Source organism: Artemia sp. Qi Xiang Cuo, chromosome 6, assembly GCF_049724085.1.
Source record: "Artemia sp. Qi Xiang Cuo chromosome 6, ASM4972408v1, whole genome shotgun sequence".
NCBI classification, from domain to species: Eukaryota; Metazoa; Arthropoda; class Branchiopoda; order Anostraca; family Artemiidae; genus Artemia; species Artemia sp. Qi Xiang Cuo.
The window spans coordinates 78778206-78796931 of NC_142799.1; the positions used below are offsets into that span (position 1 = coordinate 78778206).

Sequence of the window (18726 nt, forward strand, 5' to 3'; positions counted from 1 at the left end):
TGCCTTCTTCTAACCTTTGTTCTATTCTGCTTTATCGCATATTGATATGAAGTCACTGCTACTATAGGAAAGTGATCGGGAGCTTCACTTACTATAACGTCAGCATAACAGCTATGTAGTACCTGGGATCGCACGAAAATATTGTCAATAAGCGTAGCTGACTGTCCTATAACACGAGTCGGAATCCCAACTAATCGATAAAAATCTTAACTGGAGAAAAGGTTTAAAAAAATCTAAATTATCATTGTATAAACTTAGAAGATCAAAATTCAAATCCCCCATGCAAATGCAATCCAGATTTCTCAATTCTACTGCATCCATTAAACTACTAAAACCATTTTCAAACTCCTCCTAAACTGTACTCGGCGGCTTATAAACCTCAGTAATCAATACATCCTTTCCACCAACTTCCAGCTCAAAAGTAAGAGATTCTACCTTACCTTCGATCCAAACTGATAGGTCTTCACTTATTTTAGCAACAAAATGGTCCTTAACCAAAAATGTCAAACCTCCACGTCCAATTCTCTCTCTATTCCTTACAATAAGCCTGTATCCTGGAAATTTATATAACGACAGAACATGCTGAGAAGTTAAAAAAGTTTCACAAAGGCTAATTACACCAAATTTACTATTCACATTATCAATTGACTGGAGAATTTTATAATATGTTGAAGTTACATGGCAATTCCAATGACACAGGCAAAACGACCTTGAATTCACCTCTAATTTCGAAGAAATGACATCCATATAACAACTATCTCTTTGCTGGGAAAAATCAGTATTTATACTTTCCGGAAGTAAATTATCATAAAGAACATCGATTGCTCTCTAGAAATCGCAAGTGAGAAATATCACCCATCATCCTTACAAGATCCACTCAAAAAAAAAAAAAAAATAATAATTGAGCAACAACAGCGGTAAAAAAAGACACTTCTAACTAAATCAACTATGACAAATTCAATAAGTATCAGCTAGGCTATAGAGCTGGCGCGGTGCGCTTTGGCTGAGTAATTTTGCGAAAATGCAACCTTTGTCTGTCCAAACATTTTTCACACCGAACTTGTCCCGTGCACTATTTAATATTGCCTTTCTACGTTTCGTAAGAATATTCACTGACATAAATTCCGGATCCACCTAATTTTGATTTAGTTTTAAACACTTAGTACGCAAGTTCTTTTGATACCAACTTCACTGAAACTGGGGCCACAGGGTCTGGGTTTCTGCGGGCTAAATTTTGAGAATCTTCTATAGAGTCTGAAACGCTGAATCGACACAAAATGTTCCCTAGTAATAGTCAAAACTTCCATAGTTGACTTAACAAGGTTTAGGATAGTCGTATTAAGATCTGAGCCAGGTGTCTGTCTTATCCCTGAGAATATCAGACAGTCTTGCATAGCTTCCTGTTCAAAATCATCAAGCTTGTTCTCCATTGTAAAAATACAATATTCTAGTGCTTCAATTTGACTCTTTAGTCCTTTAAGTAAGTTTTCAATGCTCAAACCTCGGATTAAAATCTAGCATTATAGCATCATAAATTTCTGCAATGATAATTTGGCTATTTATCTGTACAGCACCAGAAGACCCAGTTCCAATGTTTTGCGCTATTTTTTCTGCAACACGTTTTTCTATATCTGCCACTAGCTTAGTCTTAGTTATCATAACTTCTTTCTGGGTCGCAGCTAACTGTTGAAAAAGTCCAGAAATAGACGAAATAGAAGAATTTTCAGACGTCCCTGTTCTTGTAAACTCTTTTTGTATATTGGGGAAAGTCCCTACTTCTGTGAACGCTTGTCCCACGTTTTTAGGTGGGACAACGCTATTGTCCCACCTAAGCGTCTGCTTGTCATGAGTACCGTAGCAGAATACTAGATAACTCGGCCCATTTCAGGTGAAATTTCTTCCAAGTAACTGGCCAAAGGGGGTAGTTAACAAACTTGGCTAAAGCAAGATCTCCGATAGTAAACATCTCTTGTTTGGAAATTCAGTCTATCAAGAAGCACATCGGAAAAAAAAAATAAAAAAAAATATATATACCGGTCTTAATTGTGAACTTTTATAATTGCTGAAGGTCACTGAATTAATTAAGTTCTTGTTGGTGAAATAACAAGTCTAAAAAAAACAGGTGTCTACTCTCTGAAGACTGGCAATGAAAATTTACTGTCCCAAGGGAATTTGAAATAGCCAGCAAAACGATAATCCGCTTATGAAAATAAATCCAAAATGAAACTCTACGGGGAAATTTCACAGCTTGAGCAGGGTTATATCCGAAAAAACTATGGTGTTAACACAGCGAAGTCTGAATCAATGATAAAATATCAATATAAAATATCGGCCAAAATCAGACGAGGCGAAATTGACCGTTTTTCGTCTTTTCTTCTAAAATGACGACTTTTTAAAACAACTGAATTTGCACGTATAAAAGGTTGGTAATAGGTAAATCTGGTACGTAGATCATGAATATGCACTTTGTTTTTATTTAGAACGCTCATGTTCGGCCCCCCTTCCCGCCCATAAATCAAGCCTCGATATAATGCAGAGAAGAAGTCGTGTCCACGTTAATTTACCCAACCCCCATCTCCCACACCCTCCACCTAAACGTGACCACCCCAAATTTTTAGAATGTAATAAGCAACTTTTCATAACTAGGTAAGTTATTGCTTTTAATTTGAACAAAAAATCACAGGTAATTTGAAATTCCAAAAGGATTAGAGATTCATCACATTTATTTAGTTAATCATATGTCTTCTTCATCTTCGATTTGGACCTGAGCACTAGAGCAACTAGGTCCTTTGCAGGATTTGCAAGCAATGTTGCATTCGTTGCCATTTCGATGACAATTTCACAGGTCACTATCACAGAGTCCCTGGCAGCCACACTTCACGACGATGAGAATTTTCTTTGGTGCCGCTGGAAGATCCGCGAGGACCAGATACAGTGTGCCGTTCTGGAGGTTCCATCCCCAAGTCTCACGATCAAGGGCAGTGCTCTGAAGCCCAATTCAATCTTGTAGAATATAGGTTCGGAAACAATAAAATAATGCTTCTGTTGAAGTATGAGGCAATCTTGGGTATGGGTGAAAGTTGTGGACGTTGCTACTTTCTGCTGAAAGACTCGGTGTCGGTAACTGTCAAGATTGTCAGTAGATTTTCCACCGTGCAATATAGAAAGTACAGCCTCTCCCGCTGCTTTAATCTCTTTTTTCGAAGCATCAATTCTGGAAAATGCTGAAGCATTTTCCGTAAACTGTTCGTTGACTCTCAGCCGTTTAAGCGCAATTCCTTTGCCAGGTCCACGGGGAAGTTGTATCGCAGCCAAGAATTGAGTGAGCAAAAGGGAGTAGTTTGCTGATTTCAGTCCCAATGTTTTTAACGATGGCTTTGATGCCCCACATTACACATGAAGTGGTTGGCTTAAACACCTGTTTTTTAGGCAGCCAATCAGAGAACTGCTTAACAATTCGTCATTGAAATTCCGTATAAAACATTCATGCACTACAATTTAATTTCCATTATGTTTTAACATATTGAACATAGTACACTGAAATTTATTAACTTTGAAAACAATGGAATTTTTTTTGGAAATAAAGAATGAAAGTGTACTCACATTGACAAATGAAATATCCATTGTTTTCAAAGTTAATAAATTTCAGTGTACTATGTTCAATATGTTAAAACATAATGGAAATTAAATTGTAGTGCATGAATGTTTTATACGGAATTTCAATGACGAATTGTTAAGAAGTTCTCTGATTGGCTGCCTAAAAAACAGGTGTCAGCTCGAAAAAAAACACTCTGGTTGAAAAACTTGGAGTTGAAACAAATTTGTGCGGGGAATCCCCATTCATACTGTTATCTTTTTTGCAATGTTTAGGAACAGGAGGGGAATCCCTGCTCGTTTGGAATGGTATCAACAGGACATAAGCAAATAGCACGTAGTTTCATAACGTGTTTAATCACGTGTAGAAGTCCCATAAAATAACAATGGAAGGGCCATAGAATAGCATGGAAGGGAACATAAACCCTTAGAGTAGCATGGGAGGGAACATAAGCCCTTAAAATAGCATGGGAGGGAACATAAACCCCCAGAATAGCATTGGAAGGAACATAAACCCCAAGAATAGCATTGGAAGGAACATAAACCCCCAGAATTCCATATATACTTACTACTGGCTTAGGCTCACTGTGCAGGTAGGCCTTGTGGTGATCAGGAACATAATGATAAGTAACAACACCGACAAGTCGGCATCTTCACCGATAACTAAAGTGTCTTAAGTCTTCGAACGCTGAACCCCTGTAAACACAATAAGCAAGTCAGCATCAGATTTAGCTTGGATGGTTTTCAGACCTTTGCCATGTAAATAATCAGAGTACATTGACAAACGGGCTTTATTCTCTTTGCACGAAAGAAATTCCTCTTTTTTTGGTGGCCAGTCTCATTTATGGGCTAAACAGTACTTCCCGTCCAGTGACACAGTTTTCCTTAAGAAGAGTCATATCTTTTGTCGAAGCAGCGATGGCGTAGCCATTAAAGACAATAATGGCGTCTGGATACTTGAATGAAATGTAGTTCCAGTATCGGTCTAAGGTCTCCGAATATCTTTATTTATTCGCCCAGGGAATCTTGTGAAGCAAAGCGCCTCCGTCTAAGACGTAGCTGCAAGTCAGACTAAATTTTCTCCCAATAATATCAATTTTTGAAAGTCGCTTGATTGCTTTTGTCATCTCTGGTTTATTTCGCTTTTAGAACGTGCCAGGATCGTTAAAAAGCGACGCAGGATAGGAATTAAATAAATGTGATGAATCTCTAATCCTTTGGCAATGTTAAATTACCTGTGATTTTCTGTTCAAATTAAAATCAATGATTTACCTAGTTGTGAGAAGTTGTTTATTGGATTCTAAAACTTGGGGGGGGGGTCACGTTTAGGGTGGAGGGTGTGGGAGGTGGGGGTTGGGTAAATTGACATGGACACGACTTCTTCTCTGCATTGGCAGTCCGGTTTTTTCTATGTGGATTCAACCTCGCGTAATATTGTTCTCAGACTTATATTGACGCTCGATTTATGGGTGGGAGGGAAAGGAGAACTGAAATTGAGCGTTAAAAACAAAAACAAAGTTCGTATTTGTGTTCTACCTACCAGATTTACCTATTATCGACTTTCTATTCGTGCAAACTAAGTTGTTTTTAAAGGTCGTCATTTTAGAAGAAAAGACGAAAAACGGCCAACTTCGCTCCGTCCCATTTAGGCCGATTCTTTTTTATGTTATGGATATTTTTTTTCCGATTCGAATGGTGCCAAAATCAAAACTTTTGCAATTTGTTTGAGATTAAACCTTAGATTGACTGTACTATCAGCATTATTTGAAAAACGATCAAAAATTAAATAAAAAAAGAAGCTTTTTTCAACCCAAAAGTAAGTAGCAACATTGAAACGTAAAACAAACATAAATTAATTTCGCATATGAGGGGGGGGTCCCCCCTCATCAACACCTGGCTCCTTACGCTAAAGTTTGATTTTTTGTCCCAATTCTTTGAGAACGACTCCTGAAACACATGGGCCGTTTAATTAGAATAAGAAGCTTTTTTTTTACAAGCTCTAAAATACTTTAGCGTGAAGAACGAGCTATTGAGAAAAGGCAATCCCCATCATATACGGAATAATTTCTTTTTATTTTAAGTCTAAATGTTGCTCCTTACTTTCAGTAGAAAACCCTTTTTTTTAAATTTAATTGCAAATCAGAATCACTGATGAACAAAACTTAACTCCTTTGCATGTGCCTTGAAAAAATGTTGTCTTTGCATACAGCTTATTTTTTTTGCTGAAATAAATCAAAATAACTTGAAGTGCCATTATGCCAGTGAGGACAAAGACAATAACGACTGAAGACAATATCAATAAAAACAATAATATTTTACCATAAATTGTCACCCAGAAAAGGAATAGGTTGTATATATATATTCTTGGATAGGGAAATATCTATTTGGTCGGCTGGAAAATGAGAGAGCGAGGGATACTTTCACTCGGGGGATGAGTCATTGAACGCGTTGAGTCATTGAGTCATTGATCGCGCAAGATAACAAAACTGTTGGATAGTGCAATCTACTAAGAACTCAACTTAAGGCAAGGGCGTTTCCTTTTCGATAGCTCCAGGAAATGAATATTTGTATGGGAACAAATTTTTGGGATTACTATCATTTAAACCGTCCTACCCGAATGGTTAGCGAACTGGACTTGAAATCCTGGGAACAGGGGTTCGAGTCCTGCTGTCGCTGGTTATTTGGTTTGGAATGGGGGTCATCGGTGTGACTGTAAGCTCAGCCAAAGTTGACTCAGCTCTAATTGGGTACCTGGAGAAATCTGGGGGAAAGACATGAGAGACGTCTGATGATTTTCTCCTAAACACGCATTACACTCCCGGCCGAACGCAGTGAATCAGGAGATCGGTGCATGCGCAACGCCGACCATTGGTCAGCATGCGAAAAAGTATTTTTTTTTAATCATTTAAACAGTACAATATACTGTACAAGCCAACGTGGAAAGGTGGACCTTTCCACGTTGGCTCCTGGAAATTAGGGTACTCAAAACGCTAAATACAACAGGAATTCTAACACAAACACGAATTCTATTACTCGTAAAAAAAAAAAAAAAAAAAAAAAAAAAAAAAAAAAAAAAAAAAAAAAAAAAGTATCAGCGTACGATGTCCTTCCGCCTTCTCGTTATAGGAATCTGGCTCTGATTAACATAGCCACTAAGGAAATGGGAGCACAAGGGGCATTTTCTGAAAGTATAGATATTGCAGAGCATAAAGTTTGGGAGAATTGGCCACACTATAGAGTTTAAATAACCTTTGTACGAAACATGTTCAAGTCTGAATTGGGGGGGGGGGGGAGGGCTGAACAGAAAATTCACAAATACATAGGAATAAACTCTTTATTATACATGGTTAAAAAAGAGAAGCGCAAAATCATTCAAAATTTACTTTTCTTTGTATTTCTTTTTAACAATTTTTGTAATTTCTATAATTTTCATCTGTTTTCCCTTTGCGATAGTTTTAGGAAATGAGTGTCTCTATATGTACCAGTTTTTGTGCTTTTTATCATTCAAACAATACAATATGATTTAGAACTCAATTAATGGATGGGGATCAACCTGAAGACTGAAAAGAAACATTAACTATCCTAAATATGAGGCGTTGCTCCCCCCTCAACCCCCGGCTCTTTACATTAAAGCTTAGCTTGCGCTCTAAAGAAAACAGTATACGTTTTCAAACGATAACTGTTTATCACAATGGTTTGGAAATGAATCCTTGGATTTAGGTTTGCTTGATTTAAGATATAGAAGCCTCAGGCCAGCCCAATCAGGCGACAATTGAATTTGTGGAAAATTTTCAGTGACTTTGAAATTTATTTCTGAATTTTGAAAAACAGTTGGTACACAAAACACTAGCGATCGCCAATTTTTTTTTTACTTTTTGGTTGGCTTTTAGCGAAGCGCAGGTTAACCTTTAGAACAAAGAGCAGGGGGTCAGGGCAGTGGCGTCGATTGGTAGGGAGCAGGGGAGGATATGTGTCCCCTTGATTTTTTACCCCCTAGGTTTTGAAGAAAATCGTCTTTTTGGGTGTTTTCATTGCAAAATACCCTTTTTTGGTTATCTTCATTGAAAAAAAAACGAGAAATTTGCCCCCCCCCCCACTATATTTAGAAAATACATTTCGCCCCCTCTAAAACGCCACTGGGTCGATTGGGCAGTAGTCTCCTCACGTTAAGTATGACCTTGGAAACTAGAATGTATGTAAAGCATTTTAAAGGATTAAACAGCTTGGCTATGTCAGTGTTATTTTTTAACCTTTTGGTCCAATTTTTGGCAGAACAAAAATTCGCTCCTCTTCGAACAATACATGGCAGACTCTGCGCAACCGTATGACACACTTCTGTCACGCGTGGGGTGGGTCACCTGGTATGTACGGTTTCTAAAAGTGGGTCATCTATCAATTGTTGCTTGAAAAGGGCAGTTGAGCTTTAATTTAGAATTTTTGTTGCCATCTCTCGATATTCTGGGGCCACTGGCTCGTTATAGATAAATTATAAAAATAAAGCATTTTAGTATATGAACAAACATTAATAAAAGGATCAAATCTAGCATTGAGACTGCTTCTCTTGATCTTTAGTGTTGAAAAAGGCGGTGCCCTGCATTTAAGTCGAATTCTAAGCTAGACTAGGATTTTCATAGTTGTTGATTTTTAGTTTTATATCTAAGATTAAATTCTATTTTCTTAGAAATACTCTTTGAAATGCTCTTTGTAGTATTTCTGATACTTTGGTTCATCTAGGACAACAATTTTCCGGTTCCCTATTAAATAGGGTTCTGGAAGAGGCAGCCTAGGGGCGAACAATGCCAGGGGACGTAATAGATTATCACTGAGTGATGTTTTTTCAACAGAAACTGGACTGCTGTGATTTATCATCAAAGTGCCAGATGCACTCCGCCGGCGTGCTGCCTATTCACAGTAAAGTGATTGTAATTTAACGCAGGAATTCTGTGGTCACTTATAAACTGTCTGGTGTCCCAAAAGAATGGCAGCTGAAAGTTCGGTATCACCTCGCTTTTTCATTGCTTGTGACCCATCAGTTGCGTTCTGTGCAGTGCTTCCACTATCCCCGAATTTTCGGGCATTTCCCCGAAAATCTTGCAAAAACGGAGCGGCGAAAAAGCTTGGGCCTAGAAGCGTCAAAGCTTTAAATTCGGCCCTGCTTCTATCCTCAGTGTGTTAATTGTGTCATATTGGTCATTGAGTTACCTGTAAACTAGGCAGTCTATGGTTATATGGTTATTTTTATGATTCAATCAGAGATACGATTTCAGTGTGTTTTTTTTTCTTTTTACATCGACTACAAAAGAGGGGTTTTCTACTCTCCTAGCTCCTAGATACGAGTTCAGGGACAATATTGGAGTTACGTTCCCCCCTTCCCAAACAGAAAACAATATCTGAGACATATATGAAGAAAGAAGAAGTATTCATTACACGGTTTAGAGGTTTTCTACGGTCCTAGCTTCTGGATACAATTTCAGTGATAAGGCTAAAATTAAGCCCCCCACCGCCCTTCCCAAGGCAGAAGAAAATATCCGAAATATTTGTAAAGAAATGTGGAGAACTATTCACATTGGCTCATTGCGAACATTGGCTCCAACGTAGTTTTCTGCAGTTCTGGGTCCTATGCTCTAGGGAAAGTGCCAAGACGGGATGAAACTGCAAATATGACTTACCTTCTATGGTGATCTTGTTAGTATGATCACTTGAGCTATATAATACACAGTGATTATTGATTATTTAAGCAACCGTACTGTCTGTCTAACTGATTCTGCTGTAAGTTCTACTGTTCAATGATTAAAACTGGTTTTTAGCCAATCTAATATGGGAACCTGTTTTTGAAATATCGTTTTAATACTTTTTAAAATGTGTTATATGGTTACATACACGTTTTTCTTGGAGCCAAGAATTGCCTTCGGATGCGTGGGCGGTTCAAGAGGAAGGAAAAACCGCAATTCTTTCCAATTGTTCATTGCCAATTAAGTGTTTTTCCCATTGATTGTGACATGACACATATATGTGTAAGTCGCTCTCTCTCTCTCTCTCTCTCTCTCTCTCTATTTTTTTTTTTTTTTTTTTTTTTTTTTTTTATATATATATATATATATATATATATATATATATATATATATATATATATATATATATATATATAACCTCTTCCATGCCGAATAAGTTTTTTTTTTTTTTATATATAAATACCCTCCCTCTATCTTGTTACAAAAAAAACAAACAAAAGAGAACTGCAAAGTCTGAAATACTCAGCTATCTAGGCATAAAAAACTACTTTGTGAGTTATTTTCAATCCCCCCCCAGTCAAAAACCTTGTAAACCACCCTTAATTCTTGGCATAGTAAAGAGTGAATATTTAATGATGTATAACTATCATCAAGGTTGGAGATACCCACGAAAAGTAATTTGTTTAAGATTTTCCTTTTTGGAATGAACCTAAAAAAATGAACAATTCGGAATGAAAATACGCTAGTAAACCTACCACATCAGATAACCCTCAAATCATGGGTGCCCATAAGGGGAGGGGGCAGCCCTCGCTCTTGGCTGAATAACGCTACCTTACATTTTAATATTTTTGATTTGAGATTTCTATTATACAGCATTGAAAGCGTGCCAATTAGACTAGGTAAGCCCCCCTAAGATTCGGCTTATGGGCGCCCATGCCTCTAATCGACATTTCCTCACCCAAATTATTAAAAAAAGTGTGGTGTTTTTCTGTTACTTCGGTTTCCCCACAACCCCACGTAAGACCAGACCAAAATTCAAAGATAGCCATTTAAATATTAACCGAGATACCAATTTTAATCAGAAGTCCAAATAGCATATCTCCAGGGGTAGTCCACCCCAGTAGTCCATGATCTGTTTATGCTCAGGGGCAATGTTACACGTGATGCAAATAACCTATTTCAAATCAGAGCCTTTATATATACATTTCAGTAGGGAGGTAGATATATTAGCCCTTGGTGAAATAAATAATTTCTTAGACCACACTGCTTTTCCATTTACGAAAAATTAAGCAAGAAAAATTCTTGGTGAAATCTTTTTAGTCTCTAAAATTTGAGTTGCCAAAGTGCTGGAACTCAGCCCTTTGCTCCACCGCCACCCTTCTCACCTTAACTTCAAACATATAAACATGGTGGACTACTTTTGACTCATGATCATAAATGTATTGTCCACAGTTTATGTAATATACCAGTAAGTTTACCGCAGATGATTTCTGGCTCTTCATTCTCGGTGCGAACAAAAAGCTCCTCCCACTTATGTCTGCACTTATTGTCCACTTATTGGTTGAGCCGGCCAAGTGGTTTTGTCAGTACTTGTTCCGTAGGTGATTATTCTTTGTCTACCCGTGAAGAGATCTAATGCCGCTTATGTTTATATCTGCAAAAACGTTCTCTGGAGCACTCGCACCTCGGTCCGGGTTTTTATAATGGGTGAGATAGGGAAAGATCATACTGGATAATTATATAAACTGTGGTACAGTTTAGGAAAGGGTCTTAAATGCTTAAATATTTTGTTTAAGATTGGAGCATGAGTATTCGAAATAAAAAAATAAATAAACATTTTCACAAATGGTGTTTGAGCTTCATTAGAGTCAGTATTTAGGGATTTTTGATTTTTCAAATAACGAACATGAGTAGCTTATATGTTTCTCTAATTACTTCACAAACTGTTTCACAATTTGTGATTAATTGTATCGAACATTTCTGAGCTTGTTGATTTCTCCGAGACAAATATTGCAATACAGTCATACTGCCACTGACAACTCGCCATAGAAAAAAGCCACCCGAGGCTCCGCCCGTTATTCCACCCCAATCTGTTCTAAGCTTCACTCATTATTTCCTTAACCTAACTATCACTTAAATTGGCTGTTTTAACCTACCTATCTTAACCTTTTTATTATTTTAGTCCTACAGAGGAATTCATGCAGGAGGGGGGGGGGGTTCAGGGCCTAGCCTTAACCGCTGTAAATTTCTTTCTTGTACAACACTAATCACTCTAACGCACAAGTCTAGTACACGATACAAGCACCTTTTCTAAATCAATCAATCAATCAATCAATTTATTAATACTAAAAAAAAAACAATACAGTTACAAACTTAAAAATTTAAACACGCCCAAGAAGCTAAGCTTGTACAGGGCCAAAAAAACAAATAAGACACTATTATAAAGCACTAAAAAAAAAAAAAAAAAAAAAAAAAAAAAAAAAAAAAAAAAAAAAAAATTAGATAAGAGACATTTATGAAAACAGGAGAAATAATAGGAGAAAATAGGAGAATTATTTGAAATATATTGAATGAAAAAAAAAAGACATAAATGTGGATAGAATGCAAAAAATGAAGAAAAAAGGGGGAAAATACTATACTGGAAATACCCAGCGAGAAAAAAAAGGTTTTTTTTCTTTTTTTCTAAAGCTTTTCTATTTGCTGAATCATATGCCTATTCATAATCTATAAAATTGGGAATAAAAAGGTTTGCTTATTGGGACACTTCCTAATTATTAATCTAAGTGTGGAAAGTTTTTCACCACATATTCTCCTTTTTCTAAATATTTGATGATTTTTAAAGCTTAAAGTTAGTCATGGATCATTCCCCGAAAATGCTTAAACCTTAAAAAGTAGAAAAGAGAAGATGTCTACTTGTGATAAATTGGGATTCGAAAGCGATTTGCCCAAGTGCCCAAGGGCGAGGTTTTGGGCCCTCAAATCATATAGATTGAAATTCCTTGCTCCGCTCTTATTTTTAGAAATGCGTGTGACTTATACAATTTTGCTATATATTACTAGTCTGTGGTTTTCGATCAGCAAGCTCCGAAATCTTTTAATTTCCAATTTTGGTGGAAATCAAACTCAAGTTCTGTTCTATGGGTTTTTATTTTCGACTTCTGCATTGCTACATCTCCCTACAACAAGCTCAAGAATTTAATGAGGTAATATTAAAGAAAAAAAAACCGAGTTAAATCGAAAATCATTTGTGAAATTTGAGTGCCTTTGTTTAGGACTGTTTGGGTTAAAACAGTTGATCATGTAGGACAATTTCCTAAGCAATCCCTGGATGATCATGGGTTGAATGAGGCACAACAGGCAATGTTGTGGTTGGGAGTGTTGCTAATACTTTTTTGCGTCCCCCTAGATTTTTAAAAATGACTGTTTTTGTATTTCCATTGAAAAATATTTTTTTTTGGGTATTTTCCTTGAAGAAACTAAAAAAAATTAGCTCCTCCCATAAATTTTGGAGAATACCCTTTTGCTGTTAACCCAGATAGGTAATTAATCCAAATAAACTCAATCGAAAAAGTACGTATCTTGTAGACTCTTAGCCTTCAAAACACCTGCAAAGTATGTGTCTTTCTTAGCCAAAAAATTTTGGAAATCAAAATATTTAATTTCATGAAATGTAGAAAATTTTATTGATTTTATTCATCACGCCCATTATTAGTTTTAAGTATAGATGAGAATTTGCTTAACCGAGATAGAATTGCAGGAAAAAATATAGAGGAAAATGAAAAAGTTTGTGATACCTTGGATGTGAAGGAAGATTTTTTTTGTGAGGAGGAATTAGCGACAGTACTAAAAGGATTAAAGAAAAATAAGGCTCCAGGTGCTAATAGGGTAGTAAATGAGATTCTTAAATATGGTGGCTCTGAGATTAGAAATAAGTTATTGAAGATTATGAATATGATTTTTGAAAAAGGAGAAGAACCTAACGATTTTAGGAAAACCTTAAATAAGCCACTTTATAAGAAAGGTGACAAAAGTGAGTGCGGTAATTACCGAGGCATTAGTCTTGTTTCTGTAGGTAGTAAATTACTTAGTAATATGATAATTTTTATACTGAAAGATGCCGTAGACAAAGTTTTAAGAGAAGAGCAGTGCGGATTTAGAAAATGTAGAGGATGTATCGACCAAATATTCACTCTTAGGCTAATAATTGAGAAGTGCCTGAGTTTTCAAACACCTTTAGTCTTCAGTTTTATAAATGATGAGCAAGCGTTCGATTCTGTTGATAGAATAGCTTTAGTAAAGGTTTTATCCTTGTGTGGTAAACCAGAAAAATAAATTAAATTGATTGGTTCCATGCGCTCGAATAGCACTGCCGTGGCAAAGGTAGGAAATGAGATTAGCAGCTGGTTTGGTATTAAATCAGGAGTTAAACAGGGTTGTGTTCTATCCCCCTTTATATGGATTATTCTGATGGACTTTGTTTTAAGGAGCACAGGAAAGGCAATGGGAGACCACTGAATCAAATGGGGAGGAAAAAGTCTCCTGGACTTGGATTATGCTGATGATTTAAGCATCCTAGAGGAAAGTTTGAGCAAAATGAATGAATTTTTAGAGGTTTTGCGAGTTCAGGGTGCTAGAATAGGTTTGAAAATTAATGTTAGGAAGACTAAGTCACTAAAGCTAGGAAGAAGTGAAGATGAAAAGGTGACGTTGGGTAATGAAAAGATTGATCAGGTTGGCAGCTTCACTTACCTTGGCAGTATTATTAGTAGAGACGGTGGGAGCAGGAAAGATATCAAAAGTAGAGTAGCCAAAGCTCAGGATTTTTTTTCACAGTTGAAAAAACTTTAGAAGAATAGGAAGATATGACTACAAACCAAGTTTAAAATATTGGAAGCTGCAGTGATGACAGTGGTCAAATATGGCTCTGAAGCATGGGCGCTCCGAAAAGCGGATGAAGATTTGCTAAATGTTTTCGAGAGAAATTGCTTAAGGAATGCTCTGGGTACCCGGCTGACTGACCGTATTTCAAACAATAGGCTAAACGAAAAATTTGGTTCAATACCGCTCTCTAGGGCTTTAATGAAAGAAAGGTTTAGGTGGCTAGGGCACGTTGCGCGGATGAAGGATGACAGATTGCCGAAGATTGTTCTTTTCGGCCAACCATCTAGGACTAAACGGAAAGCAGGTCGTCGCTGTCTGGGGTGGGAGGACGTCATAAAGAAAGATTTAAAGGAAATGGGAACTTCGTGGGCGGGTGTAAAAAGGGAGGCTTTGAATAGATTGGGGTGGAGGAGGAGCGTGCGTAGCTGTGTTGACCTCAGGCGGCTTGGTGCTGTGGTGAGTTGTTAGTAGTAGTAGTAGTGTCAAACATTAAAAATATTAATATTATAAATATCCTAAATATTATAAATAATTATTAGAATTATAAGAAAATTATACATATATGATTTCTTTGATTTCTCCGATAGCACTATAGTGGTCCGATAGCGCTATAGCAGTCTTAGAAAAAATCTGGAGAATTACTCATACTTCAAAAAAGAGATAGCTCAAAACATCTTACTTTTATTTGATGCCTTTTGATTTAGCATGTCTAAATATTCCTTCCAGAATTATCTGATTATCAAGAATTAATATCACGCTCTAGTATGCTCTGTGCACACCGGAAAGATGGAGGCACAATAGCAGGCCCGAGGTTGTAATGTGGAAGCATAACCAGAGACGTAGAATGAGGACTGGACGCCTTGCCAGGGTTGCCACCAGACCAAAAAATTCCGTACCGTACAAATTCTTAAAACGTAACTTTTTCGTAACTTTTGATAAGAAAGTCTCTTTTCAAGACTGGGTGCCCTAATTTTGTTATCAAAGGCGGTACTTAAAGGGGGGGGGCATTTGTTGCCGGTAAAATTTTAAAAATATATTTTCCTGTAATCTCATTAAAAATCCCCCCTCATAAACAATAAGCTGAACAATAGGAACATTTTTTATATTAGACGTTGGAACGCAACTTTAAATGCAGATATCGACCCTATATCCAAGGGCCGTCCTCAGAAAAACAAACGAAGAAAAAACAATATCAAAGAAACTCGCATTAAAATTCAAGCATTCGTTCCACTGTTTTATATTAAAATTTTCCCTATTGTTCTACTTATTGCTTATGATGGATAGGCAGTGTGGTCTTCGTCACTGTCTTCGTCGCTATTTAATCCTCCCTCCAACTTTTAAAAGATGCTTCTTTTTGTATGTTAATTAAAAATTTTGAAAACCACCCCTCCTCCATTCTAAATATTAATAAATTGGACACCTTTTTACTTTAGCATCACAAACAGCTATGCAATGAAAAAATCGAGTTGATTCGGGTGCAATTTGGCCTTTTTATCTAGCAACTTTGAATGACGCTTTGTTTTCACGCAAGAAAAATTAAAATAAACCATTAAATTGATCTTCTTTCACCTAAAAAAAAAAAAAAATCCTTGAGAATGTGGAGAAATGAAAAATTCATGCGTAGGCTATATTATGCACAGTGTGCATTTGCTCAAGTTCTGACAAGGTGTGCCTTAGTTTGTTCTCAAATTGTCTATGATTTGGATGTAATTTGCGATACTTCAAAAAAAAAGACAAGTTAAAATTACATTTTTATTTTGCATAATTTAGATAAACAACTCAAACAGATAATCGTTTAGGGCTTAATTTAAACCTTCCTTTTTATGTAGATATAAGACACAACATATTATATACTTATACAGGGAAGCAAGCAAAATCAATTAGGAAACATGCTTAACGTGGGAGTTCACTTTTTCCACTTTCTTGCTTTCCCTACAAGAGTATCCGGGACCTCTTAAGAACTTGGGTCAGGAATTGCTCTTCTGACATGCATAATATCAGAAACAGTTTTTGGATTGAGTCTATTACGAAGTGGGGTCTTTATCATTTTTAACTCAGAAAACTGACGCTCAGCTCCATCACTGGAATGGGGTAGACACGGCAATGTGAGAATGAAATTTGGTAAAAATTGTAAGAAAGGATTGTCATCCCCATCTTTTAAATTGGCAACACACTTCCAGAACTTTACTACAGACAGTTTAACATCTAAATTTGCCTCACTTATTATAAAAGAAAGACGTCTCCACTCTGTGTTTAGCGTCTAAAGGTCAAAATGAGGAAAGCATTCTTTAAACATATTAAACAAAGGGACAATTGACTTCACTTGCCCGGAATTTGCTACACTTGGAGATAGACTTTGAACTAGATCCAATAAAGGGTCTTTTGGGTTTATTCGCAATTGTATCTGTGACTGTAGCTTGATATAAAAAGCTAAAAAGCTTTTTTTTACCTGTTGCACTTGGCGCTCCTCGATCGCACCCTTTTCGATGCTTTCAAGCTCGTATAGTTGAAATTCTTCACCAAAATGCGTATCATGTATACTCCTGAAATTTCGAGGATCTGAAAAATACATTATAAATGGACAAGTTTTTCCAGGCCTCAGCTGACTGTCGCTAATGAAATTCGATCCTATTTCTTGAAGAACAGAAGAAACACTAGACTTTAATTTATGGACTTTTACGTCCGCGCTCTGAAAGTCGACGTTAAGAAATGGGTAAAACGTATTTGAGAAACAAATAAAACAATTTTACTTTTGGATTCACCAAACCCAAATAAAGATTTACAGCACTCATGTCCTTTCCTTCTAAGAATGGTATCTTAAAAAGCTCTGTGAGTACCACCCATTGTTCAATCAAGCGGTCGGCAACTGATTCAAACACCAACCATCTTGTTGCACATGGATAGAGCAATTGATGCTCTGCAGCCTGTAGAAAATGCTGAAATTCTTTCAGCTCTGCTTGTCGCTTTGCACTTTCTGAAATGTAATTATAGATGTCTTGACTGAATTGCAGAATGTCAAATTGAAATTTTTTGCAGGCGACTGAAGAGCAGAGCGAGAACGAGTGACAAACACAACCAATTACGGCAAGCCAGGGTAAATTGTTTTTTAATTAAAGTGGCCAGGCCGTTCCGTTTGCCTAACATTACACTGGCATTGTCCGAAGCAAAGCCAATTATATTTGAGTAAGGAATGCATTGGTCATTGAGTACTTCATTAACAAGTGTCTTCAAACCATTTGCACTGGCGTCGTGACCCTCGGGTGGAGCAGGAAACTCTTCTTTTAATTCACCTAAATCAAAGCAAAAATAATGAAAAATAATTACCAAAAACTTAGATCCAGTCCTGTCAGTACTTTTATTGACTAAAATGGAGAATTTCACTCTTTTAAGCTTATCACTGAGTTTCTCGATGGCAAAAGGAGCAATCACATTTTTGATTAAACTGGTGGTTTTAGTTCTTGCACATCCAAAAAGTTCAGCAGTTGGAGAGTCACTAATGTAAGCTTTAAGGACGTTAGGTAACGTGTCCATAATACGTACATCTTGTTTACTTGAAGCTATCCATACAGCAAGAGCGAGTTCTAACTTAAGAACTTTATCTTTAAGCAAAAACTGTTCTTTTGATTTAGGATTTACAACTAGTTCATTGTTCTCTACTACTTTAATTTGATTGTGCATGCTCTTGTGATTTCTCTTGTGAAAAACAGTTTCAGAATGTCTAAGCAAATGAGTCATACCCCCAAACACTTTTTTCTGACAATGTTTACAGTAAGCAACGTTTTTACTGAAAGGACACCTTTCAATCCAATCTTTAAGATCTTCATGCTCAAACCACTTCTCCCTAAACTTTCTATTTTCAACTACCACTCTCCGTTTCTTCGAAAATCTTTCTTCTTTGTATGGACGCGTTATAGATGATCTTAATTCCTTATCTATTTCCATATTTTGGCTTTCGCAGATTGGATTGCACCCAACAACCAAATTTTCTTTACTAGCACATAGATGTAAAGTAGATGGATTTTGGGTTGAATGTCCCCAGGACCCTTCCTGGCAGACTTGTAGTTTTAAATTAGGCTCCAGATCTAAAACTCTCCCAGTTTTTTACACTGCCTGGCCAAAAATAGGTGTTTTCGTTGATGAGCCTGATTGAAGACATTCCGAATCTGACTTCACAAAAAACTTTCGTATATCCATTATCAAGAGAATTTTCTTGTCTATTTGAAAAAAAATAACATTGTATAAATTTTCAAACATGCAACAAACAATATTATATTAAAAGAGTCTCCAAGGAAATATATCGAAAATAATTCCCATTGTTAACCAATAGTGATCGCGTTAAAAATTTTTTAAGGAATTTCAAAAGATTAAACAGTAAATACTAGACAGCAAAAATTAAAATCAATAAACCTTGAAACACTTAAATATTAGTTGGCATTTTTCTAACTAAACTGTTTGGAGATGAACTTGAACGGGCACATGCGGTGGGTTACTCAGACCAATGGCATTCGGAAACCGATTT

The 18726-nt window shown here is 36.6% G+C and overlaps 2 protein-coding genes across 6 annotated transcripts in view; one reads left to right on the forward strand and one right to left on the reverse strand.

Moving 5' to 3' along the window:
- Positions 1 to 18726, forward strand: part of LOC148951632 (serine/threonine-protein kinase SIK3-like) — a 202633-nt gene that overhangs the window by 59451 nt on the left and 124456 nt on the right. The window lies entirely within an intron of this gene.
- Positions 1 to 18726, reverse strand: part of LOC148951633 (crustapain-like) — a 29483-nt gene that overhangs the window by 7940 nt on the left and 2817 nt on the right. Inside the window, exons 1-2 of one of the 3 annotated variants that reach the window (XM_089090395.1) lie at positions 9264 to 9279; positions 441 to 554 (exon numbers count right to left, since the gene is read on the reverse strand). The exons of 1 other annotated variant lie outside the window; for it this stretch is intronic. The gene's annotated coding sequence lies outside the window, so the exon portion shown is untranslated. Of the gene's footprint in view, positions 1 to 440; positions 555 to 9263; positions 9348 to 18726 lie in introns of those variants that run through there. One more of the 3 variants, XM_089090393.1, reaches the window with a different exon arrangement.